Below are 27,441 nucleotides of genomic sequence, written 5' to 3' on the forward strand. Positions count from 1 at the left end.
TTAATTGACCATAAGTGCAAGGGTTTATTTCTGGGCTCTCTATCCTGTTCCATTGATCTATGTGTCTGTTTTTGTGCCAGTACCATACTGTTTTTATTACTGTAGCTTTGTAGCATAGACTGAAATCAAGGAGCATGATTCCTCCAGCTCCGTTCTTTCTCAAAATTGTTCTGACTATTTGGGGTCTTTTATGTTTCCATACAAATTTTAAAATTATTTGTTCTAGTTCTGTGTAAAATGCCTTTGTTACTTTGATAGGGATTGCATTGAATTTGTAGATTGCATTGGGTAGTATGGTCATTTTAACAATAATGATTTTATTAATTTTGTCTTTTAACCTTCCTACTACCTTTCTAAGTGGTTGCTCTACTGCCTTCACTGTATGTTGGCCTTAACCAATGAGATTTTTCCTTTTGTAATTTTCATATTTCTAGTTGTGATCTTTTCTTTTCCACTTAGAGAAGTCCCTTTAACTTTTCTTGGAAAGCCAGTTTAGTGGTGCTGAACTCTTTTAAGTTTTGTTTGTCTGTAAAACTCTTTATCTCTCTTTCAAATCTGAATGATAGCCATGCCATGTAGAGTATTCTTGGTTATAGGTTTTTTCCTTTCATCACTTTGAATATATTGTACCACTCCCTTTTAGCCTGCAAAGTTTCTTTTGAAAAGTCAGCTTATAGTTATATAACTTGTTGCTTTTCTCTTGCTGCTTTTAATAGTTTCTCTTTATCTTTTTTTAATATAAATTTATTTATTTATTTTTCATTTTTGGCTGCATTGGGTCTTTGTTGCTGCGTGCGGGCTTTTCTAGTTGCGGTGAGTGGGGGCTACTCTTCGATGCAGTATGCGGGCTTCTCATTGCGGTGGCTTCTCTTATTGAGAAGCACGGGTGTGCAGGCTTCAGTAGTTGTGGCACACAGGCTCAGTAGTTGTGGCACACGGGCTTAGTTGCTCTGCAGCATGTGGGATCTTCCCGGACCAGGGCTTGAACCCGCGTCCCCTGCAATGGCAGGTGGATTCTTAACCACTGCTCCACCAGGGAAGTCCCTCTTTATCTTTTTGATATTTTAATTATAATGTATCTTGTTGTAGTCCTCTTTAGGTTCATCTTGTTTGGGACTGTTTGTGATTCTTGAGCCTGGATGTCTGTTTCCTGTCTCAGGTTAGGGAATTTTTCAGCCATTATTCTTCAAATAAGTTCTTGCCTCTTTTTTCTCTCTTCTCCTTCTGGGGCTCCTATAATTCAAATGTTAGTATGCTTGATGTTGTCCCAGAGGTTTCTTAAATGACCCTCATTTTTTAAATTCTTTTTTATTTTTTTCTGTTCAATTTGGGTGATTTCCACTACTCTGTCTTCCAGTTTGCTGATCTGTTCTTCTGTATCATGTATTCTACTGTTGATTCCGTCTGGTGGGTTTTTTGTTGTTGTTGTTTGCTTGTTTTTGCCATATCATGAATCTTAGTTCCCCAACTAGGGATCAAACCTGCGCCCCCTGCAGTGGAAGCACAGAGTCCTAACCACAGGACTGCCAGGGAATTCCCTCTAGTGTATTTTTAAATTTTAGTTATTATATTCTTAAGCTCTGTTTGGTTCTTCTTTATGTTTGTTAAGATTCTCACTGTGTTCATAGAGGCAGTAATTTGAAAGGAGCCTAGTCAGACCCACCTGCTGATCTTGAAGGGCCTCCTGGTGAGGCAGGAGGCAACTAGGACTCCCACTGGGAATAGAGGCACTGGCAGCAGCCATTTTGGGGAGCTCCTTCTATCATGAGGTCACTGGTGCTGGCAAGAGCCATACTGGAATCTTTCTTCTAGTGCATTAGCACCAGGAACTGACGCATCCACCAGTGGACCAGCAGCAGTTCCAAGAACTCCCAGGCCACACAGCCATCTGTGCAGGGACCTAGCCCTTCCCACACATGGGCTGGCAGCCACCACGTGAGGCAGGACATGACAGCCAATCAGGCTGGGGACTAGTCCCTCCTATCAGTGCACCCACAGTACTCAGCCCTGCCACAGCCTGGGTAGAGGGCATCCCTAGAGCATATAGCTCTGGTGACCAGAGGCAAGTACGCTGCTGGGCTCCATAGAATGTCTCATAGATAGTTCCTCTGTAAATAGTTGTAATTTTTGTATGTCCATGGGAGTAGGTGAACTCAGGGTCTTCCTACTCCACCATCATGGCCACCAAGCCTTCTCTAGACTGTTGCTTTAACAAGTTTATATCTTTCTGAAGGATACAAAGATACATCTGCCTTTCCATGTGTAGGCATATTATAGGCCATTGACACAGTAGAAATAGTATATGGGAGTATGTAACGTGCTCCATCAAAATTCCCTTATACAGTAGTAAGTAGAACCTTGAGTACTAATATATCTCAACACTTGTGCTAATGGTATAAGAAAGAGGATAGGGGTGGAGGTAGAGGAAGGTAATATATGAACAGAGTCCTGAATGAACTGAGAAAGTGAACCATGTCAAACTCTAAGGAAGAGTGTTCTAGTCAGAGGGAACAACAAGTGCAAAAGAGGTGGACACATGCTTTAGTTTTGAGGATCAGCAAGAATGCCAGTGTGGAGAGAGAGGAGTAGGCAAAAGTTAGGGGAGCAGGCAGATCATGTGAAGTCTGATAGGCCTTCATAAGAATGAGTTTCAGTTTAAGTATGGCAGGAAGCCACTGAGAGTAAGCAAGGGAATTATCTGATCTGATTTGCATTTTTAAAAGCTCACCATGGTTGCTATATGGAGAATGAATATTTGGGGGCAAGTATGGAATCAAGAAAGACATTGCAACTGTACAGAAGTGGTGGCAGGGTGGAAGGAGTTTAGTATGGAAGGAGTGAATGAGAGGGAAAACTTTGTTCTGTTTCCTGGCCAGAACCCCATCTCTGGTTCATCATTGCAATAATATTCTTAATATTATTTTAGGATTCCTTATTCTCCTGGGCCTTAAATAGACGTTGTAGTACATGTAGAAATGCTTCTAGGTAACTTGAATGCTAGTTACAGTTGGAGTCTAAGAATTTTTTTAACGTTTTATTGAAGTATAGTTGATTTACAAGGCTTCAGGTGTATAGCAAAGTTATTCAGTTGTATATATATATATATATATATATATATATACATTTTTAATATATATATTCATTTTCACTTTCTTTTCCATTATAGATTATTACAAGATGATGAATATAGTTCCCTGTGCTATACAGTAGGTCCTTGTTGTTTATCTGTTTTACATATGGTAATGTTTAACTGTTAATCCCAAATCCCTTATTTATTCCCCCCCCACTTCCCTTTTCCCTTGGGTAACCATAAATTTGTTTTCTATGTCTGTGAGTCTATTTCTGCTTTGTAAATAAATTTCTTTGTATCATTTTTTTAGATTCCACATATAAGTGATATCATATGATATTTGTCTTTCTCTGTCTGACTTACTTCACTTAATATGATCATTTCTAGGTCCATCCATGTTGCTGCAGATGGCACTATTTCATCCTTTTTTATGGCTGAGTAATATTCCATTGTATGGATATATATATATATATATATATATATATATATATACACACACACACCACATCTTCTTTATCCATTCAGCTGTTGATGGACATTTAGGTTGCTTCTATGTCTTGGCTATTGTAAATAGTGCTGCTGTGAACATTGAGGTGCATGTATCTTTTAGAATTAGAGTTTTCTTATTTTCCAGATATATGCCCAGGAGTGGGGTTGCTGGCTCATATGGTAACTTTATTTTTAGTTTTTTAAGGAACCTCCATACTGTTCTCCATAGTGGCTTCACCAGTTTACATTCCCACCAACAGTGTAGGAGGGTTCCCTTCTCTCAACACCCTCTCCAGCATTTATTATTTGTAGACTTCTTGATGATGGCCATTCTGACTGGTGTGAGGTGATACCTCATTGTAGTTCTGATTTGCATTTCTCTAATAATTAGTGATTTTGAACATCTTTTCATGTGCCTGCTGGCTGTCTATATGTCTTCTTCGGAGAAATGTCCATTAGGTCTTCTGATCATTTTTTGATTGGGTTGCTTGTTTTTTTTGATATTAAGCTGTATAAACTGTTTGTATATTTTGGAAATTAATCCCTTGTCAGATGCATCTTTTGCAAATATTTTCTCACAGTCCATAGGTTGTCTTTTCATTTTGTCTATGGTTTACTTTGCTGTGCAAAAACTTATAAGTTTAATTAGGTCCCATTTGTTTATTTTTGCTTTTGTTTTCATTACCCTAGGAGACAGATCCCAAAAAAGTATTGCTGTGATTTATGTCAAAGAGTGTTCTGCCTATGTTTTTCTCTAAGAGTTTTATAGTATCCAGTCTTACACTTAGGTCTTTAATTGATTTTGAGTTTATTTTTGTATATGGGGTTAGAGAATATTCTAATTTCATTCTTTTACGTGTAGCTGTCCAGTTTTCCCAGCACCACTTATTGAAGAGACTGTCTTTTCTCCATTGTATATTCTTGCCTCCTTTGTCACAGATTAATTGACCATAAGTGCGAGGGTTTATTTCTGGGCTCTCTATCCTGTTCCATTGATCTGTGTGTCTGTTTTTGTGCTAGTACAACACTGTTTTGATGACTGTAGCTTTGTAGTATAGTCTGAAGTCAGAGGGCATGATTCCTCCAGCTCTGTTCTTCTTTCTCAAGATTGTTCTGGCTATTTGGGGTCTTTTGTGTTTCCAAACAAATTTAAAATTTTTTTGTTCCAGTTCTTTGAAAAATGCCATTGGTAATTTGATAGGGATTGCATTGAATTTGTAGATTGCATTGGGTAGTATGGTCATTTTAACAATATTGATTCTTCCAATCCAACAACATGGTTTATTTTTCCATCTGTTTGTGTCATCTTTGATTTCTTTCATCAGCATCTTATAGTTGAGTACAGGTCTTTTGGCTCCTTAGGTAGGTTTATTAGTATATATTTTATTCTTTTTGATGAGATGATAAATGGATTGTTGACTAAGGTTTTTTTGTGGATCCAAGACACCTGACTGTATAATTTTCTCTAGCAGTGTTCAGAAGCCCAGGTGTATAATGAAGAAGGCAGATGGTTAAATTAATCTAGAGTCAAGGTTTTGCTAGACATGTCTGGGGGATGAACAAAGGGGCCAAAATAATATTACCACAATTCTCACTAAATGTTAATATGTTAATCCACTACATAATCATATTACAAGAGAATATTACATGGTAAAGAGAGGAGGGTATCAAGGTAGGTAAGAGGACAGTAAGAGGAATGGTAAAGAGAGGATGGGAGAAGGAGGGGGAAAAGAAAGAATGTCAAAAGGTACTGTCTAACAAAATAAATTATGAATGGTACAACTTCAGGTATTTTTAGGAGAGTAATCCTTCCTGGAATTCCTCACATCATCTTACATATCTGTAATTTACTTTATTTTTTTCTTTTTTTTTTTTTTTTTTGCAGTACACGGGCCTCTCACTGTTGTGGCCTCTCCCGCTGCGGAGCACAGGCTCCGGACGCGCAAGCTCAGCGGCCATGGCTCACGGGCCCAGCCGCTCCGCGGCATGTGGGATCCTCCCAAACCGGGACACAAACCCGTATCCCCTACATCGGCAGGCGGACGCTCAACCACTGCGCCACCAGAGAAGCCCTATTTTTTTCTTTTTAAGAACTTTTTATTATTTTCAGATTGATCTTTCTAAATCAACATAATAGCATCTCAACTTTCACTAAAGATACAAGTAAAAGAATTTTTTAAAGTCCCTCCCTACTTCCTGAAAATATTTCTTTTGCTGGGTGTTATTTGTGCTGAATGTTCAGATTGGTTCTTCAGTCCCTCTCTTTGAATTGCTAAGTCTTTTCACAATACCAGCATCTTTTCACCATTTACTCATGCTTTTTTTTTTTAACTTTTTATTTACATTGGAGTATAGCCGATTAACAATGTTGTGATAGTTCAGGTGCACAGCAAAGGGACTCAGCTGTACATATGCATGTATCCATTCTCCCCCAAACTCCCCTCCCATCTAGGCTGCCACATAACATTGAGCAGAGTTCCCTGTGCTGTACAGTAGGTCCTTGTTGGTTATCCATTTTAAATATAGCAGTGTACATGTCAATCCCCAACTCCCTGACTATCCCTTCCTCCCTTCCTTCCCCTGTGGCAACCATAAGTTCATTCTTTAAATCTGTGAGTCTGTTTCGTTTTGTAAATAGGTTCATTTGTATCATTTCTTTTTTAGCTTCCTCATATAAGGGATGTCATACGATATTTCTCTTTCTCTGTCTGACTTACTTCACTCAGTATGACAATCTCTAGGTCCATCCATGTTGCTGCAAATGGCACTATTTCATTCTTTTTAGTGGCTGAGTAATATTCCATTGTGTGTATATATATATATATATATATATATATATATATATACACACACACACACCACATCTTCTTTATCAGTTCCTCTGTCGATGGACATTTAGGTTGCTTCCATGTCTTGGCTATTGTAAACAGTGCTGCAATTAACATTGAGGTGCATGTATCCTTTTGGGCCATGTTTTTCTCTGAGTATATGCCCAGGAGTGGATTTCGGGGTCATATGGTAGCTCTATTTTTAGTTTTTTAAGGAATTTCCATACTGTTCTCCATAGTAGTTGTACTGATCTACATTCCCACCAACAGTATAGGAGGGTTCCCTTTTCTCCACACCCCCTCCAGCATTTATCATTTGTGGATTTTTTGACGATAGCCATTTTGACTGGTGTGAGGTGATATCTCACCGTAGTTTTTTTTTTGGGTGGGGGTGGTTTGCGGGCCTCTCACTGTTGTGGCCTCTCCCGTTGTGGAGCACAGGCTCCGGATGCGCAGGCTCAGCGGCCATGGCTCATGGGCCTAGCCGCTCCACGGCATGTGGGATCTTCCCGGACCGGGGCACAAACCCGTGTTCCCTGCATCGGCAGGCGGACTCTCAACCACTGCGCCACCAGGGAAGCCCTCACTGTAGTTTTGATTTGCATTTCTCTAATAATTGGTGAGGTTGAACATCTTTTCATGTGCTTCTTGGCCATCTGTATGTCTTCTTTGGAGAAACGTGTATTTAGGTTTTCTGCCCATTTTTTGATTGGGTTGTTTGTTTTGATGATATTAAGCCTCATGAGCTGTTTGTAAATTTTGGAGACCAATCCCTTGTTGGTCACGTCATTTGCAAATAGTTTCTCCCAGTCTGTGGGTTGTCTTTTAGTTTTGTTTACGGTTTCCTTTGCTGTGCAAAAGCTTTTGAGTTTAATTAGGTCACAGTTGTTTATTTTTATTTTTATTTCCATTATTCTGGGAGACAGAGCAACAAAGATATTGCTGTGATTTATGTCACAGAGTGTTCTGCCTATGTTTTACTCTAGGAGTTTTATAGTGTCCAGTCTCACATTTAGGTCTTTAATCCATTTTGAGCTTATTTTTATGTATGGTGTTAAAGAATGATCTAATTTCATTTTTTTACATGTAACTGTCCAGTTTTCCCAGCAACATCTGTTGAAGAGACTGTATTTCCACCATTGTGCAGTCTTGCCTCCTTTGTCATAGATTAATTGGCCATAGGTGCATGGGTTTATTTCTCAGCTTTCTATCCTGTTACATTGATCTATATTTCTGTTTTTGTGCCATTACCATACTGTTCTGATGACTACAGCTTTGTAGTATAGTCTGAAGTCAGGGAGCCTGACTCCTCCAGGTCTGTTTTTCTTTCTCAAGATTGCTTTGGGTATTCAGGGTCTTTTGTGTCTCCATACAAATTTTAAGACTTTTTTTGTTCTACTGTGAAAAATGCCATTGGTATTTTGATAGAGATTGCATTGAATCTGTAGATTGCCTTGGGTAGTGTAGTAATTTTGACAGTATTGATTCTTCCAATCCATTAACATGGTATATATTTCCATCTGTTAATGTCTTCTTTGATTTCTTTCTCCAGCATCTTATACTTCTTGGAGTGCAGGTCTCTTGTCTCTTTAGATAGGTTTATTCCTAGGTATTTTATTCTTTCTGATGCAGTGGTAAATGAGATTGCTTCTTGAATTTATTTCTGATCTTTTTTTTTTTTTTTGCTGTATGCAGGCCTCTCACTGTTGTGGCCTCTCCCGTTGCAGAGCACAGGCTCCGGCTGCACAGGCTCAGCGGCCATGGCTCACGGGCCCAGCCGCTCCGCAGCATGTGGGATCTTCCCGGACTGGGGCACGAACCCATGTCCCCTGCATCGGCAGGCGGACTCTCAACCACTGCACCACCAGGGAAGCCCCAAACTGACCACTTCTTGATGGTCTCTGGCTTACATATTTCAAATGCCGGAAAATTGTATGAAACTAGACCTATTTCATGGTCTGACTAAAGTCAGTGTCAATAATGTCAATTTTTAAATGAACATTTTTGGATCCACATTTTATGATTTATCCAGATTCCTAAATCTTTTTCCACTTCTATGTTTTGTGACTGTGTGTTTACCATTTGTACAAAGTGCTACAGTGATCCCTTCTCTCACATTTGAAGGTCTAGGAATGAATATATGGTCCCAAATAATCCAGTACTCCTAGTATCATTAGTAAGAAATCATAAATGATTCCCAGATAGCCACATAGTTTGATTAATTAGGCTCAGAATTAGAGACTGTCCAAGTTGAGAGGGATGTTAAAGATCCTTCCAGCCAACTGCCCCCGTCAAGAGTCAGCCAGGTTCTGCTCACAGTCTGGCACTTGTCACTGACAAAAATGCTCTTTTTCCAGAGACCGTTTATTTCAGTTTGAAGCAGCTTTAACTGCCAGACAGTTCTTATTTAAATAGAAATTCTTCTCCTTGTGACTTCCACTAGGCTCTTTTTCTATGGTTTCCTTAGTATCATGATGAATACATCAATTTTTCTTTTACTTATTAGCCCTTTAAATATTTGAAAGTAGTTTTCATGCCCCCATCACAGCTTTAAAACAAACACTTATAGACAAATATCTTTATTGAAGAACACAGAAAGAACTCTGTGTTCTTTAACTTTTCTTTAACTTTCCTTCTGTTTATGTATTTTTACATCTGACTTATAAAACATCATATATAAAATGTTTTTAAACTTTTATTAAATTTTTACATAAATCATCTGAGCTTTAGTAGAAGTATTTGAAAATTACAGATAGATATCTTCGTATGAGTATGCCCAGAAACAGATGAAACAAGGATTTGAGTGTAAGCAGATTATTTCGGAAATGCAGAGTACTTATGGGAATGGAGGAGTAATATAACGAAGAGAATCCAACCAGTGAAGGGTGTGTTATTAAGCCAGATATGACAGTGGGCTACTAAAGAGAAATCTCATGGAGAAATCCTGAGAAATGCTGTAAAAAAATGCCTCAGAATGAGGTCACCTCAAGGGTGAGCTACTACCTCAGCATTTTCAGCCTGCTGCCAGACAAGCTGTCTTCCACAGTTCTGGAATAAAAAGCTGTCAGACACAGAGGAAGCATTAGAAGTTGGCTGCGGTACTACATGGGACACTGGCAGCATCTGTGATAATAATCAAAATAATTATAACTATAATTATTAATGAATAAAACTTTGATGTAATTCTATTCAGAATTTTTCTATATATATATTTATATGACTATAAGTTATCATAAATAAGGTAATTCTGGACTTCCGTGGTGGCACAGTGGTTAAGAATACACCTGCCAGTGCAGGGGACACGGGAAAGATCCCTGGTCTGGGAAGGTCCAACATACTGCAGAGCAACTTAAACCCGTGTGCCACAACTACTGAGCCTGCACTCTAGAGCCTCGAGCCACAACTACTGAAGCCCACGTGCCCTAGAGCCCACGCACCCCAACCACTGAGCCCATGCACTACAACTACTGAAGCCTGTACGCTCTAGGGCCCATGTGCCGCAACTACTGAGCCCGTGTGCTGCAACTACTGAAGCCTGTGCACCTAGAGCCTGTGCTCTGCAACAAGAGAAGCCACCGCAACGAGAAGCCCGCGCACCGCAACGAAGAGTAGTCCCCACTCGCCTCAACTAGAGAAAGCCCACAAACAGCAACGAAGACCCAACGCAGACAAAAAAATTAATAATAAGGTATTCTACAATATTAACTTGCAGCCTGCTTTGACACTTAGTAATACCATACATCACATCTTTCTATGTCAATAAATATAAATCTGCTCATATCATCACTAATTATGATATACTATACCATGACTTATTAAACTAATTCTCTAGTTGGACACTTAGATTGACTCCAGGTTTTTGCTGTTCTTCAGGGAGATGCTTTATTTCGGTCTCATTTGAACATTGAATTTATACTTGGTTCAGTTGCCGCTCAACTATATGTTTATTATGATAATGTGCTTAAAAGATATAAACAGTGTGGGAAAGAACGCTGTGTATTCAAATGCCAGTGATTCATACTTGCTTTGCAGTTTAGGAATATTACTTAATTCAGATAAGTTTGAATTCAAAACACTGTATTATGTCTTGTGATTATATCACAAGATACAGCCATTTAGGTTACAGAGATTCAACTTCATGTGTTTCACTTAACACCACTACCACAACTTAGGATCCATTTCTTTATATTTATGAAGATTAATTTGGATTTGAGCTGAGTTCCACCAGTTCAGAGCCATCACGGCTTCCCGTGTGTGGTTGTATAGTTGGAGTACTTTCTTTTCTCCTCAGAACGCTTGTTGTCTGTTAGTTTATAGCAGTGCTAAATTATGCATCATATCCTCATGATCTCAACTTGTTTAGTGGGTATGATATTAAGTTAGGTTTTCTGAGAAACAGATTGAGATGGAGATGTGCATGTGGGAGGTTTATAGGAGTGTAGTCTCAGAAACATTCTGAGAAACATAACTTCATCTGGAGACAGTTTATCCTGGGTTCTGTTTACTCTTTTTTTTTTTCCTGGAGAAATTTACAACAGGGTTAGTAGGAAAAATTCCAAATCCTAACATTGCATTTGATCTTGAAACTCATCATGTCTCTCCTTTTCCACAGATCCTATATCTCCTTTACATTTAACTAGCCCTTCTGCTGGGCTAGGTGGCTTGTCTGATGGGGCTATCCAGAGTCCCTTCTTTGAGGGATCTAAGTCCTGAGTTACCATGTCTGTCTTAGGTTGTGGACGCTTAGGCTTTGTCCATTTGCTATGAAAATTGCCTAGGGAAGTTATCAAGGGGCATTCCAGTGGACCAGCTAAGTGCAGAATAGGCTTCCTTCCCCTGCATCGTGTAACACAATGCTACCTCATCCAAGTCAGTTACCCCGCCAGTACAGGGACTCTTTTCCTTGACAGCCAGCCTCTTGGCACAAGGAATCCAAAATGAGCAGGCAGTAGCCTCATAGTAAAGTTTAATGACTCTTATTACTGTGTTCCTATTTGGAAGCATTTCCCCTATGCAAACTAGAACCTCTAGGCCTGCAGAGCATGAAGTTGCAATGACAGAAATCACTTGGGGCGCTAGTAGAGAAAGCTACTCCTACTTCCACAACCTGGGTTCCCCTGTTTGGAAAATATCCCCATACAATGGCTACTGATTTGTGTGAACCCTATCCTGAAGAATCATGCCCATGCATACATGATGCTGTGCTTTCGTAAGTCTGTTCTACTTCTCTATCAGGCCTGCAGGTTTGGAGGGATACAGTATGTGATAGGACCAGTGACTCTCATGGTTCTGGGTCCACCACCACATCTCTTATGTAAAAATGCTCACTTCATCTGAGACAGTGATCCTTTGTATAGTGGTGTTGTCTGAGGCACTTTGGGCAGGAAAATTAAACCCATTCCTGAAATAGATCTTAATATTAATTTGGAGGGGATGTCTCAGCAAGCCCCAGACCTTAAAAACTTCACTCACATGGGTAGGCCTGAATTTTCATAGGGTTTGTCTCCTATACTCTGGAGTGCATGTGCCTTATCAAGGTATACAGAGTACTTGCCAGTTTCTTAGGCAGTAAGTTCAACTAACATGAAATCTCTAATGTCATAGAACAGTGTGGTGTTCCATGGGAAGTCCAGATGGTCCAGGTATTTTCCACTATGTTTTTTTGTTTGTTTGTTTTGTTTTTTTTGTGGTACGCGGGCCTCTCACTGTTGTGGCCTCTCCCGCCGTGGAGCACAGGCTCCGGATGCGCAGGCCCAGCGGCCATGGCTCACGGGTCCAGCCACTCTGCAGCATGTGGGATCCTCCCGGACCGGGGCAGGAACCCATGACCCCTGCATCAGCAGGCGGACTCTCAACCACTGCACCACCAGGGAAGCCCTCCACTATGTTTTAATGGAGAGTTAACCCTGGAGCAAGACCATTAATGTATACTATTGTCCATTCCACGTAAAAGCAAAGTGCTTAATCTCCTCCTGCTTCTAGGTATTGAAAACACATATTTCAGATTAATAGCCACATACCACTTATTAAGGGCTGTGGTAATCTACTATAACAATGATATCACATCCATTACAGTAGCTACAATTAGGATTACTGCTTAGTTAAATTCGAGATATTATCCTCCTTTTATTTTAGAGGCCAGACAGGGCAGTTACAGATGAATAAAATGGGTACCTTCAAGGGGAGTGCTAACCTTCTCTCCTTTAATACAACACTACCCACTGGCATTTTTCACAGAACTAGAACAAAAAATTTCACAATTTGTATGGAAACACAAAAGACCCCGAATAGCCAAAGCAATCTTGAGAAAGAAAAACAGAGCTGGAGAAATCAGGCTCCCTGACTTCAGACTATACTACAAAGCTACACTAATCAAGACAGTATGGTACTGGCACAAGAACAGAAATATAGATCAATGGAACAGGATAGAAAGCCCAGAGATAAACCACGCACATATGGTCACCTTATCTTTGATAAAGGAGGCAAGAATATACAGTGGAGAAAAGTCAGCCTCTTCAATAAGTGGTGCTGGGAAAACTGGACAGCTACATGTAAAAGAATGAAATTAGAACACTCCCTAACACCATACACAAAAATAAACTCAAAATGGATTAAAGACCTAAATGTAAGGCCAGACACCATCAAACTCTTAGAGGAAAATATAGACAGAGCACTCTATGACATAAATCACAGCAAGATCCTTTTTGACCCACCTCCTAGAGAAATGGAAATAAAAACAAAAGTAAACAAATGGGACCTAATGAAACCTAAAAGCTGTTGCACAACAAAGGAAACCATAAACAAGATGAAAAGACAACCCTCAGAATGGGAGAAAATATTTGCAAATGAAGCAACTGACAAAGGATTAATCTCCAAAACATACAAGCAACTCATGCAGCTCAATATCAAAAAAACAAACAACCCAATCCAAAACTGGGCAGAAGACCTAAATAGACATTTCTCCAAAGAAGATATACAGATTGCCAACAAACACATGAAAGAATGCTCAACATCATTAATCATTAGAGAAATGCAAATCAAAACTACAATGAGGTATCATCTCACACCAGTCAGAATGGCCATCATCAAAAAATCTACAAACAATAAATGCTGGAGAGGGTGTGGAGAAAAGGTAACCCTCTTGCACTGTTGGTGGGAATGTAAATTGATATAGCCACTATGGAGAACAGTATAGAGGTTCCTTAAAAAACTAAAAATAGAACTACCATGTGACCCAGCAATCCCACTACTGGGCATATACCCTGAGAAAACTATAATTCAAAAAGAGTCATGTACCAAAATGTTCATTGCAGCTCTATTTACAATAGCCAGGACATGGAAGCAAACTAAGTGTCCATCAACAGATGAATGGATAAAGACAATGTGGCATATATATACAATGGAATATTACTCAGCCATAAAAAGGAACAAAACTGAGTTATTGGTAGTGAGGTGGATGGACCTAGAGACTGTCATACAGAGTGAAGTAAGTCAGAAAGAGAAAAACAAATACTGTATGCTAACACATAAATATGGAATCTAAAAAAAAAAAAAGAAAAGAAAATGGTCAGAAGAACCTAGGGGCAAGACAGGAATAAAGATGCAGACCTACTAGAGAATGGACTTGAGGATATGGGGAGGGGGAAGGGTAATCTGGGACAAAGTGAGAGAGTGGCATGGACATATATACACTACCAAACGTAAAATGGATAGCTAGTGGGAAGCAGCCGCATAGCACAGGGAGATCAGCTTGGTGCTTTGTGACCACTTAGAGGGGTGGGATAGGGAGAGTGGGAAGGAGGGAGATGCAAGAGGGAAGAGATATGGGGACATATGTATATGTATAACTGATTGACTTTGTTATAAAGCAGAAACTGACACACCATTGTAAAGCAATTTTACTCTAATAAAGATGTTTAAAACAAAACAAAACAAAACAACAACAAAAAATGGGTACCTTCAAACTTTCATCATTTATGTCTTTGAAGATGGTACTAATCTCTGCTGTTCCCACTAGAGCAGTATTGTTTTTGATTTTACAGTCTTCCAAGGATGGGGAGGGCAATATCAGGGGTTTCCGCTTGGCCTTTTCTATTATAATGGTTTTTCTTTTATAGGTCAGGAAACCAATGTGAGGGTTCTGCCAGTTGCTGAGAATGTCCACTCCAATTATGTATTTAGATACCAGGGAAATGACCCTTAGATCATTTTATATTTATTTTTATTCTTGGAACCAATGGCGGCACTATGAGATGGACTTAGACCAAGATTCCATTTTTTTTTTTTTTCAAGATTCCATTTTTTATCTGACTTCCTTACTCTAACAGAACTCTATTCCTTAGTCTAAAGAGGTGTTGTGATAATGTTTTGGGCCATGGGGTATTCAACTCTGTTCATTCAGACCTTACATCCAACATCCCTCAGAAACTTGTATGTGTTCCCTTTCCTCAGTTTATAATTACCTGAGAAAAGTCTTTGTGGGGGAGGACTGGGGAATCACTGTGGTACACATTTGCTGTTGTATTGCAGTGTCCTTCTTCAAGGGATCTGGCCTCCCTAATTGATGGGTTCTGAGTCTGAGAACTGTCTTAGATCTGGAAACTAGGCAAGGGATTTTTTCTTCCTACTGGGGCAGCTGACCCCAATCTTTTGCTGATCCAGTAATATATGTCCCTGATTGATTGTTTATAGTGAGTAATACTTTGTTGGATACCTATCTAGCTCCTGGATACATCATGTTCTATAAATTACTGTGGGTTGGGCTTCCCTAGTTGCCTTGCTACCCAAGAGAATAATTACACCCACCTTGCTTCTGACAGTTAGGTGCTGCCACCTGGCCTCTACTATTCCAGGATTATACCATCACTATTAGGGAGGCTAGTTGTGTTACAAAATTTCTTACTGTCAGCTTCTTCTTACAGAGAACAGGCACTACTGAGCATCTCCCTGCTGCTGCAGCCTGTCCTCACCATTGCATTTTGTATTGCTTTGGTAAATAGCATGTCTTCAGGGCCATACCAGGCAATATAATTAGCTGTTGGATTTTCCACTTCATTTAACATAGGCCATTGCTTTTTCAAAGCTTCTAAGAACCATCCCAGAAACTTACTAGAACTGGATGTCAAGATCCTTGCCAGGGTGTTAATTCCAACCTTATAGGAGAGTGCCTCTATATCAACAGACTCTTCTTCAGTCCGCTTTATATTCTGTTCCCTGTGATTCAGCATCCTCAGGATCTACTTCCATGTATATGGTCCCGGTTTTTGGTCACTGCATGTTATTGAGATGCTACAGCTCATTTGTTGCTCATTTCTCTTCTGCCTTAGCAAACCCGACACTACCGAATTATGTTGAGATTTTACTCTAGTTATTGATCTGGACATAAGTGGGAGGCAGATCCCAAGAAGGGTGAGCATTGTTTTGTAAGTCACCTGTCTATTTGAAACATCTGCATATTCTTCAAGCAGAGCAGTGCTCATCTTCTAACAAGAATGAATGGGGCATATCTGTAGGCTCAGAGGGTTCAGATATACCAGGGGTTCAAAGTTCTGAGCTGAATCTACTCAGAATCCTTAACTCAAGTCTCAGGGTCTCATTCTTTCCATATCAGGGCCCTGATTTTGGCATAGGAAACTTTCTAGGGTTGAAAATGCAATATTTTCTAAAATTCTGCTACTCTTAAGATGAGGTCCTCAGCCAATGATGACTTCTTTAAGTGCTACCTAATAGGATCTTTAGTATTCACACTTTGCTTTGAATTGATGAGTAGTCATCTTTAGCCTATCATTTTCTTTTTTCACTTCAAAACATTGATGGTGTTCAGCAACAACTAGGCAATTCCACAATCCTTGTAATTACTACTTCTCCGGTACCTCTCAAATGCCAGAGATATTGAACAAGCCAGTGCATCTTCTTCCAGATCATATCCCAATTAGCCACAATTGGGAAGCCTTAATGATTTTACTGCTTCAGGATACCAGGACTACCAATACTCTACCTACCCACAGGGGTGAGGTCCTCATTGGCAGCTGGCCAGCAAGTGATTCAGCTCGTGAATACCATCCTTAGAGTCCACTTCCTAGCCCATTCCTAACACATTCTGAGGCTCTGTAGGAGCAGAAGCTGAGACAAGGATTCAGATGCAGGGGATTTATTGAGGGAGTGTACTTCAGAAGAAACTTAAAAGAGATAGAAGTGCAGTGCTCTGGTGTATTTTACATGGTTTCTTTTCCTCTCCCCCTGAAGAAAGACCAAGAGGATTTCTCTCCACTATATACTGTGGGAATCTGGTCAGACTCCTAGAGGTAAATCTCACAGTATGTGGGTACCCTCCATGACTGAATTTCTTTGGAGTTTTTAACCCTCAGAGTTGTCTGTACTGAGCCTCCAGCGATTTGTCAATTACTGTTCTGTTTTTCCTACCCAGGCACTGGTTCCTGTGGCATTTGCAATTGTGAGTTTCTGCTCTGCTATGTACTTAACAATAGAAATGATGAAGCATTTTTACTGAGTCGGGGCAGAGATTTCAGCATTTTCTAAAGAAAACTTACACCTAAAATTGTGCTCTTCCGTGGCTATTTGGGATAATCATGTGGAAAATCATTATAAATGATGCATGTTTAATCAAGGGGCCACCACAATCCTGTGTCTTTTAGGTTACCTTGGAGGAAACCTGAACCCATTCTGAAAACCAACCAGCGATCAGTACTAAAATAGCATATAAGTCCTGTGGAAACGTTTTGAACAACTATCATGAGTAGAAAACAATCTAAAAGATTTGAATCTCAACACAATCACTGTTTATAAATGTGTATTTTAAATCATATGTTAATAAAGAACAGTTTCTTCTAACATCAAAAAAGAGTAGACCATTTAATTTTGACTCTTTAATGGAATTAAAAAAATAGAAGAAATATAGCTCAGTTTTACAAATGTAGCCTTTAGGACATTAAATAGATTAGATTTCTATGGATACAATAACATAGAAGTTCATGGCAAGTTTTCAAATGTAATAAAATCTGTTGGATTTTTCTATAATAAATACGAGTTTAAAAAAAAAGAGGGATAGAAGCAAGCAGGATAGGGAAGGGGGAAGAGCATGCAATGATGAGGTCGCAGGTTAAGTCTGACTTAAGAATGGGGCTGGGTCCTCTGGAATATAAATCACACTGACAGTTTTCCCAACTTGAGGCAAGAGAGCCAGGCTTTTAGACTTTTAAGTCAGTCATTTACTAACACCCCAGCCACTAACCTATGCACCTGGAATGCTTCTCTTGTACTTTGAGCAATAAGTAGAAATTTGGAAAAATTTTTTTAAAAGTGGCCTCATGCTGTTTACTTTCTTCCATGATTTCCTGGTTAATTTTATTGGGGAGTAATAACAAAAACCAAAAGTGTGGAGTCCCTTAAATGTTCCCATTGCTCAAGCTATGATATTTGAGCAGGAAAATAACAATAAAAATTATTATTATTTTAAGAATTGATGTAAAATGTGAGTCTGTGAAAGGAAGTGAGAATATGCAAAAGAAAAATTAATATAAAGTATTTAAAAAGATAATCATATTTATAAAAATGTTCACTTTAATAGGAAATCTTTAATGTTAATTCTAGGTACACAGGAGAGTTACTGATAGGCAAAAATGCTGATAATTTTAGAGGCAGAGGTGGAAAAGATAGTTCTTTTTTAAAAAAGTTATGAGTTCATATTGATCTTCCCAATTTATCATATATGCCGATACCCAACTTTTTTTTATCAACTATGTTTTTTTGGCAAGTGAGGTTTTCTATTACACTGACATAGATTTAATTCCATGCCAAGCCCTGTGCTGAAGCCCAGAGTCTAGAATTTTAAAAGTTTAAACATGAACTTTCAACTCAGTACTAAAATACCACTCTTTCCCATTTTCTTGGTGCTATTATTGGTGGTCACTACTCTTGTGACCCCGTAAGAATAATAGCTAATAATATGCAAGGAACCCTTCTAACACTTCATATTATTGCTGTCACATTTTACAGTAACCTTATGAAATAGGAAGTATTGTTATCCTCATTTTTCAGTTTAGAAGACTAAGGCTCAGAGAGGTTAAGTGTAATTGTCACATAGCTAGTAAACAAATGAGCCACATGACCACCTCTGCTCATTTTAGAAAATGAATTTCATGGTAGCTGGTTTTAAAAACTAAAAATGTTAAGAATAATTTTCTTTTCTGTGGTTGTCTGTTTTACTTGAGACAACAATCTTCCATCTACCCATCTGTGGTCAAGGAAGGAAGTAGGGGCAAATATTATAGTTCAGAACATTCAGTATTTTATTAAAGAGAAAGAAAAGAAGCTCTGTGTGCTGGAGAAAAGTTGGTGTTGCGGTTAGGGGTGGCAGAAATAAACACACCTAAACACTGGTCCAGTGCAATGAGTTCCTAAAGAGATAGTAAATTACTTTTTAAAAAGCCTCTGTATAAGAAAAATAAGCAAGAGTTTACATTGGACTGAAATACTCTGCTCAGGGACAAATGTGGCTTTCTTAAGGATTTGGGGGTATGTCATAGTTAAATAATTCAGAAACAATTAAATATAATTATTTCACCTGGTTATGTAAGGAACTGACAAATGTGTTCTGTTTTCCCATCCTTTAATATTCCTTTCCAGTGACAAGCTAATCACCTCTGTTTCCTTCTTCATCTGTCTAATTTCCTCCTTCAAGCAGAATGTGTAGCAGTATGCAGTTCTAAGGAGCAGAAGTGAGAAAACATCTCCTTTCTTTTTAAGAGTTTTTAAAAGTTTTTTTTAAAGAAAAATTTTTTCTTTATTCCTCTATTCAACTCAGTGGTGCAAAAAGGGATACAAATACTTTTTAGAATTTGTGGAGGTACAAAATACTTTTCTACTGTAGTTTGGAGTCTCTGTGCTTGAGGTCTCTGCCACTGGCTCAGATACTTTGCTGTGTTATTCTAAAATAAATGTGAAGTTTCAGAGCTGGAGTACAGGAAGTCTTGCTGTAGTGATGATCAGGTACTATCATCATTCCTCACTCCACTTAGGCTCTGATTCAAACAAAACACCTGGTCTAGGAAAAGTATAAAACAGTAGCAGCCTGGAGAGCTACCCAAAGATGCCTAAGGGGACATATCAGTTGTGGTCCCAAAAAGGTCATGATTTTTTGATTCATTTCATTAGGCCTTGAGCTTGCATTGGTCCTTAAAAGGTCCCTAACCAAAGTGAAAATATTTGTGGGAGGAGTAACAGTTTAGAAGATAGTCAATTAACTGATAGCTTGCTGTGGCCAAGACCAGGCAAGAATATGCCATATAATGAGTGTTTAAAGAGTCTGTAGCATGTGTGGCGGTGGAGTTGGTAAGATGGAAGAAGGGCAACTGTAAAACATTTCCATAGCTTGATTGAAGGTCACTGTTTCAGGAGACCCTTGTCAATTTTCCCTTCATAGGCTATCAAACCCCAGACACTTAGGATACAATGTTTTCCCTGTCTCTTGAGAAAAAGATGAAAATAATTTGTGGCTATTAACCATGTTTTGTAGGTCTTGCCCAGATTTTGTGCACCTTTCTATGAAAGATACATTTCACATTATAGCAATCATGGATCCAAAGTAACTTTGTTTGAAATTTATGCCAGGTTTCTGTTTATTGTCTCCAGTTAAGGACAAAGAAAGATCTGCCTAATAAACTGTCTCAAATGAGATAATGGAGTTATGATAGGTTACCATCATTATTGAACATTTCAGCCCAAACAGCAATTATAAGAAGGTTAGAACTCCATCCTCCTTTGAAGAACATATCTGTTGTAGGCAAAATCCTCTGGATTTGCCCCCAAAATGTCAGAGTGTGTAGTTTCACTTGAACATAAAAAAATTATTTCACAAGCAGAGGACTAAGACTGCACAAGGGTTGGACTGCAGCCAGTGTGGTGGTATTTGCATGTTGTGTAATATTGTTTTGAATGGAGAAAAATGAAAGGACAGCAGAATAATCCTTGACTGATCTCTAGGTTTTTAGCTAGTCAAAATATCAGGCCTAGCTAGAGGTTATTAACTCTAGATTCAGCAAATGTCTTAAGCAGTCAGACTTAGCAGTTGCCAAAATATTGAGCTCAAAAAATTTCTGGCTTCATAAAATCATTTAAAAATGTAGTCACAAAGATTGAGTTATGTGTAAAAGAGAGAACTGCTGTTTTATCTGGCACTGTGTATTTCTTTAATCATTCAAAATGTTATTTAAACTAAAATACCAAGCTGAGGTATACAATATGCTTCCTCTTGATTTCTCTAAATCCTAGTGCCTAATTTTGTTAAGGAGGCACTTTAGACACTGTTGTCATTCTCCTTAGTACTTGAGATGAGTGGGAGAGGATGCATGATAAGTACATAATGAAGCTCTTGGTGTGAAGGTATCCATCCCTGTAAGTGAGCTTAAAGCTATTATAAGGTGAACAAGATTGAAAAAGAAGCGACTTCGATACTTTGGGGAATTAACTTCATTCAGGGGTGTTAGCTTGTGCAGGTTTAAAAGGACTCCCAGACAGAAGTAGGTTGGAAAGTGTTGAGTGATGAGGTGTTAGGTGTGAGGTGCAGGCAGAGATGTTAATTGCTGCATTTCTATTTCAAGCTCTGCCATGTGTCTTCCATTAGTATAAACCTATTTAAATTATTTACTTCTCTTGACAATGCAGTGGCTGATGGCACTTCTTGTTTATTATCTCTGTTGTTTTCAGTATTCTTACTGTAATATGATGCTTTTATAGCAGGTTACTGAATAGCAGGAAACATGTTTGCCATCACATCAGAAATATATTACTTTGAAATTTAAAAATAAGCTTTTCATACACAAAATTTTAGTTACTCCACCCAAACTCTGAAATAAGATAGTCAGTTAATAAAGACTAAGCTCTGTAACATAATTTCACACTAGATGAGAGTGCTTGAAAACTACATTTCTAAATATCTTTGAATTATTTTTCCCTCTCCATCTTCTCTCCAATTCAGCTCATTGTCTAAACTACCTAAGGTAAGTTCTTTCATATTCTTATACAAAACTGATAAATGTTTGGATCCTTGTAATATAGGGCCTAATGCTTGGGTGCCTGACCTGCTCACAGCCCCTTTCTGAACAAATAGACCAGTAGCAGCCCTTAAGCATAGGTGGCCATGCTCAGGTTTATAGGATCTCAACACCATAACCACAGTTGATTAGACCCAAAGGTAGCAAATGACCTGGCAAGCAGATGAGTGAGCCTATTGTGAGAGCTTTGGCCAAGAGTGGTGCCCAGGTGCCCCGTAACTGGCCAATACCAACAAAGACTTCTCTTGGAGAGTTTGAATGAGACACTTGTTTTGAAAGGGTTATTTCACTGTTCTTGCCCGGAGCAGTAGCAATAAAGACAGTGACTGAGTCGTGGAGCACTAGAATGGGGAGCAATGAAAGTCTACTGTTGTCTGTATGAGGAAGTAAGTAGATTGCTAAAGTTCTGTTGTTTCCTTAATGACACCCCAGTTCTCCATGGCTTGGCTATATGGCTTTTGAGACGATTTCCTTTTCTTCCAGTGACCTCCTCCTGTATATCCACAATAGAGACTCATTAATTGAAATAACATGAGAGTGTTCCGTACAATCCTTAAAAGCCCAGATCAGTACTTCTCAAATTTTAACATGCATACAAATCTCCTGGGGATCTTGTTAAAATGCAGATTCTAATTCAGTAGCTGTGGGGTGTGGCCTGTGATTCTGCATTTTATAAGTTTCCAAGTAATACTGGTGCTGTTAATCCATGGTCATGGATTGCACTTTGAGTAACCAGGGTTTAGATAACACCTCCTCGATGGGCTACGTGCTAAATGATTGATTGATCTAAAGTTCCTACTAGGAAGTAACATCTATAAAGATTATTTTAGTCTTCAACAACAGAATTTTAGCACTGGAGAAATCATCTACTTCAATGCTGTCTTATCTATTCAGGCATATGGTATATGAGAAATACCATAGAATGGGATTGTGTATAAACAACAGAAATTTATTTCTCACAGCTGTGGAGGCTGGAATTCTGAGATGAGGGTGCTAGCATGGTTGGGTTCTTGAGAAGCCCTCTTCTAGGTTGCAGGCTGCTGACTTCTTATATTCTTACATGGCAGAGAGCAGAGAGAGAAAGCAAGCTCTCTGGTGACTCTTACAAGGGCACTAATCCTGTTCAAGAGGGTTCCACCCTCATGACCTCATGTAATCCTAATTACCTACCAAGGCTCCACCTCCTTATACCATCACATTAGGGAGTGGGGTTTTAACATGAATTTTGGGAGGACAAAAACGTTTGGTTCATAACAAATGTCTCAACCAATGCCAGAATCTTTTTCTACTGTATCCATGATGTGTGGTCTCATTCAGCCTCTGAGTGAATGCTTATTAGTGATGAAGAATACACTACCCTACAAGACTTTCTATTCTACTGGCAGACAACTCTGGTTATGAGGCCTGTCAAAGGCAGGGCCTAACTACAGTGAAGCCTACTCTAAATGTGCAAAAACTATGAATTAGAGTATTTTAAAATAATTATATTTACTACCTATTGATTGTCATGACAACTCTACAATATGGGTTTCTCCATTTGACAAGTAGAAATTGAGGCTCAGGGTAGGTAAGTTACTTACCCAAGTTTGCACAGCTATTAGGTGGTGGAACCAGGAATCAAACCCAGATCGGAGTCTAAAGTGGGTGTTCTTTGCACAATACTATATTGTCTTTCAAAGTATAATTTTGTTTCTTTCAAATGCTTTAAATGTCTAATTACCAAAATAGTTTCTTAGCTGGGACCTCTGCACACAGAGGTCCTCTTCCTATTCATTTTATTTACTGCTGTTGGATGAATTTTCCTTAAAAATAAAAAAAAATATATAGTACTTCTCCAAAGTTCAAGGAGCCTTCGACGTTTTCTCACTGTCCTTCACTCCTTATTACTCCCTGCTACCCACTGTTAACACTGTATGGGACACCCCAGTCTCCTCTTCCCTTCCCTCCAAATACAAATGATTCTTTTGTTTCCCAATGTTTGCCAAATGTTACATATTCTTTAAGGCCCAGGTCAAATCCTTCAAATGTATTTTTTCCTTCCCCGTGAAGTTTTTCCTTATTTCTCAAGACATTTAGGAGCTTTCCCTTCTTGAATTCCTATAACAACTATTACATGTTTTAGCCCTTTCTGAATCACAAATTCTATCATATTGTTGTCTTGACTTTTACATTTTTTCAGTCTCATTTCCTCCAACATCATTTAAACATTTTATAAACTGCTAACATATAGCTTTATAGGTAATGGATTTTCCTATCCAGCCCAATTTATACCTCGGAAATAGCATGCATTTAATTTTTTACATTTTATAGTTGGCTACAGACAGAATGTCAGGACAGGATTGTTTTCTTAAACTTTGTACTTTTAACATGTCTAAGGGTTAAATTCTGATTTTGAAACACTTTAGAGAAAAATAAATTATTATAGTGGTTATAAAATTAAAGTATTACTCTAATTTAAAATTTTATCAGAAACAGTGGGGTTGGGGGTCATAAAAACCTGGCTTTTAACCCCAAAGTTACTGTTAATGAACCATGTAACCTTGAATGAATTTTTAAATCTCTCTAGAGGTTGATTTCCTAATTATTGAAAATGAAGGGCCTATGCCAAATACTGTACTCCTCTAAAATGTGATGATTCTATAGTATAATTTCATCTGAAACTTTAAAAATACTTTAAGTAGGTTGGGATTCCATTCTAGTTAACGTTAAGGATATCTTTGATGGTTACAATTACCAAGCTGTGTTTGCGTCATGCACATTTTGAGCTGAATTCTCATTAGCTACCCGCCCCCCAATAAACCTTTTCTGTTTCTAGTTTCTAGCTCCATATTATTGAATCAACTGCAAATGTTTATTCGTGTCACACTCAAAGTGATGAATATTATTGGATAAAGGTCCGGAATTCACAACATCCTTTGAACTCCTGCTTGTTTTCACAATGTTTCCATAGCTAAATGCTCTGTTTTATACATTCTCATCACCCCAAAACATTATTTCAAAATACATGTGGTGACTACATAGAATTACAAACATTCCTAATTTTTTCCAAATATTTGCAGAATTGAATTATGAAAGACTAGTTTTGAATGGGCAAGTTCCATTTAAAGTGGAGGAAATCAAAAGCACTGTTTCAAAAGTTTATCAAAGAGTACTTCCTTATTCAAGAGAGGTATTGTGAGAGATACGTGCCCTCTATGACTTGACTGACAGCTGAGTCTTTTAGTCATTTTGTAGGTAACAAGTATTATCTGAAAGACACCAGAAGATTGGTATTATCAGGGCAGGACTTGAGGAGACCTCTGTCATTTGGGGGATGACAGATCAAAATATGGTACAGCTTTTCAACCAGATCTAATAATTATTACACATAAACATTGGCATAGAGAAAATTTTGAATGATTAAAGCTAAGGCTCAGCTTTTGCTCAAGAAGGGCTACGGATTTTACACACTCTTTTCTGACCTCATTTGACATTAATTACACAATGTTTGAAGGTAGGGAACAGCTGCTGAAAATTACATAACAAAGAATAGTGTGTGTGAATGTGTCTTGTTTGCTGCCAGTTGTCAATCTTCTGGGGAAGAAGAACATCCAGAAATCATCTCTCCCTCCCCAAATAGATTATTAAACATGCTTAGTTAGGGACAGTGGTGAGATGGAAAGAAATTTTTCTTGACTATTCATTTTATTCATTCAGTGTGACTCTTATAAAAGGTTGACTTTTTTTTAAATTGAAGAATAGTTGACTTACAATATTATATTAGTTTTAGGTGTACAACCTGTAGAGTGATTCAGTATTTTCATAGATTATACTCCATTTAAAGTAATTACAGAATAACGGCTATATTTCTCTGTGCTGTACAATATCTCCTTGTTGCTTATTTATTTTATACATAGTATTTTGTGTCCCTTAATCCCATACCCCTCTCTCATCCCTCCCTCTTCCCTCTCCCCATTGGTAACTACCAGTTTGTTCTCTTTATCTGTGAGTCTGTTTCTGTTTTATTATATACATTCGTTTTATTTTTAAATTCCATATATAAGTGATAACATACAATATTTGTCTTTGACTTATTTCACTAAGCATAATACTCTCTAGGTCCATCCATGTAGTTGCTAATGGCAGAATTTAATTCTTTTTCATGGCTGAGTAATATTCAATTCATCTGACAATGGGCATTTATGGTTGCTTCCATATCTTGGCTATTGTAAATAATGCTGCTATGAAGATTGGGGTGCATGTATTGAATTAATATTATAAAAAATATTTTTTCTCATAATAATTTGAAAACAAGTAATTTGAATAAACAGGATTTACATAGGCATCTACACTTATCATAAAATATTGAAGAGCTAATCCATATATTAATAACAGCACCATTTTCTGTGGGTGAAGAGAAAGTGAGAACTTTCCCTGTATGAATTTTGTCACAAAGTTCTTTGATAACTGAAGCTGTAAAACACATTTAAAGTTTTTCTACTAAACTTATGACCAGGAAGAAATAAATTAAGTGAGTTCCATAGTCCTTTTCATATTGCCCTGACTGGACTGTACTTGTTTTCCGTTTATAACTACTTTATGCATTTTGGTGTATAGTATATTTGATTTATTATATTGTTTGCATTTGTTGAGAAATACTCAGATTTCATAAGCTTGTTTTAATTCAATTTAATTAAATTAATGTATATGCTGTTGTTTTTGGTTCTGCTATTTCCCTTCAGGACAGCTATGTTGAAAAATGAATAGTCACTTCCCAATGATGCCACGATGAAATGTTCAGCTTTGGATGTTTTTAAGTAAAAAATGAAAATAACAATTACTGCTGAATTTCTGATATCTCTATAAAAACACTGGGAAAAAAAACAAAACCATATTAGCACTCTAAATTAATAGAGAACACTTTTGAAAATTATAACCTACAGCTTTCTGAATTGTGAATACTAGCTTCTTTTAAAGTTACATTAATATTAGTAAAAGAAATTTTGACCATGATTAAAATTGTGAGTTTTAAATGACTTATTTAAAATAAAATGTAACAAAAAGTGGAAAAAATCTAGCAAAAAGAGATGATGTGGTAAAAATTTAAAGTGCCATATGTAAAGAAATTGGCAAGAGGCAATTCAGTTGGTCAGGCCTAAGCTTCAGATTTTGGGATATGGACGGATTCAAAAGAATTATGCAACCATCTTTTGGCACCAGATTCCTCAAACATATTGTTGATAGTAATTGCCTCAAACATATTGTTCCTCAAACATATTGTTGATAGTAATTGCCTTCCACTCATTCCCTTATAACGTGGCTTCTAATTCTTCTACTTTACTATAAATATCCTTCCTGAGGCCAGTGGCTTCTTTCTTGCCAAATCCAGAGATCTTTTCCCAGTCTGCTTATTGCTCAGTCTTTCCACTGTATTTTAGATGGGTAACTTCATATGTGTTTCATTTTATTTTTAGCATTATACATATTACAAAAGTAATATGTGCTCTTTTTAGTAAATTAGAACATACAGATTTTAAAAAATCGTATGTGATAACAAAGGCTGACATTTTAGTGGAATCTTTCCTCGCTTTTAAATATGTTTATATACTTTGCACATTTGTATCCTGAGTTAGGTCACTTGGGGTCAGAGGTAGGAATCATTCTTACATTAATACTCAGATGTGGCTGGCTTTTGCTTCACCTGCTTAAAAAGGACATTACGCACTTTTGCAGTGTCCTTCAGTTATTACTAGGAGTCCCTAGAGGTGTCTGTCCTGTAGTTACAAACAAATCTTACCTTAAAGGTACTGCTACTGCTCTGTGAGATATCCACTTCTCTCCCATTGGGCATTGTAAACTCTGCTGAACACCAGCATTGGCTTTTTAGAGTCCTTGAATTGGCAAAGCAGGACTTATGTCCAAAAGTAGAAAGATGGGGAAAAGATAGACCAGGAAAATGACCAATGAAAAGAATGCCAAGTTAGTTATTTTTATAGCATATAAA

At 38.0% G+C, this 27,441-nt stretch overlaps 1 protein-coding gene and 1 pseudogene across 5 annotated transcripts in view; one reads left to right on the forward strand and one right to left on the reverse strand.

The window, feature by feature from the left end:
* Window positions 1-27,441, forward strand: part of TEX9 (testis expressed 9) — a 218,461-nt gene that overhangs the window by 97,180 nt on the left and 93,840 nt on the right. The gene's annotated exons all lie outside the window — the stretch shown is intronic.
* LOC132506365 (U6atac minor spliceosomal RNA) lies at window positions 12,549-12,602 on the reverse strand (annotated as a pseudogene).

This window comes from Lagenorhynchus albirostris, chromosome 1 (genome assembly GCF_949774975.1).
Source record: "Lagenorhynchus albirostris chromosome 1, mLagAlb1.1, whole genome shotgun sequence".
NCBI classification, from domain to species: domain Eukaryota; kingdom Metazoa; phylum Chordata; class Mammalia; order Artiodactyla; family Delphinidae; genus Lagenorhynchus; species Lagenorhynchus albirostris.